Genomic DNA, 849 nt, shown 5'->3' on the forward strand with positions numbered 1-849 from the left:
CGCCCGCTGCTCTCACCCGCCTTTATAAATAGCCTCCCAGCTGCTCGGCTGTGGGCAAGGTATGCGCGCCGGGAGGGGGCAGTGCCGTGGGGGCTCCAGGGTGCCTGGCCACAGGCGGAACCCCCATCCTGCCCAGCGGAGTCTGACAGCATTGGGGGTCACCGCGTGGGGACCCGGCAGCCACTAGTTCCCCTCATCCCAGGGCTGGCCAAGGGACATGTGCACACAGTGACAAAGTGATCCCAGACCCCAGGCTGAGCTCAGGCACTCTAGGGCTGACAGATGTGGTCCAGTGCTGACTCCCCTGGGCCCCAAGGCACCTGCAGTGCTTCGAGAACATTCTCAGACTTCCCACTTGGAACCCCACTGCCTGGCTGTGCCCAACCCTGTTGCTCCTTTTCCTGTGGCCGCTGAGCCTGTGACAGGCGGGGGGACGCCCTGCCGCCCCCATGAGAGTTCTCCAGGTGCATATTGTGGGCCCCCTGGGGGAACAAGCCCAGTCAGGTCCTGGGAGCAGGCTGGTGACAGGGAGCCTGTGAGGGGCTGGTTTGAGGCCTCCACATGTGGCCCTGGGCGGCAAGGTTGGTGCCAGCAAGCCCTTTGCCCTTTGGAAAGCCCCTTAGGGAGCCAGTGCAGTGGTGCAACGACACTGTGAGGCCCCGGGTTCACATCTGGAGACCTCCCTGAGTACGCTGGGAGTGGACCGTGGGGTGAAACCCTGTTGGAGGTGACCCTCTTTCTCATGGAAGAAATGAAAGCTAACTCTGAGGGCTTCAAGGAGAGGCTGGAGGCACCAGAGTGGAGAGGGGAGACTGAATGAAGTGGGGCAGGCTTGGTGGGAAGATGCAA

The sequence above is a fragment of the Tupaia chinensis genome, unplaced genomic scaffold (assembly GCF_000334495.1).
Source record: "Tupaia chinensis unplaced genomic scaffold, TupChi_1.0 Scaffold144326_1, whole genome shotgun sequence".
Classification (NCBI taxonomy): Eukaryota; Metazoa; Chordata; class Mammalia; order Scandentia; family Tupaiidae; genus Tupaia; species Tupaia belangeri.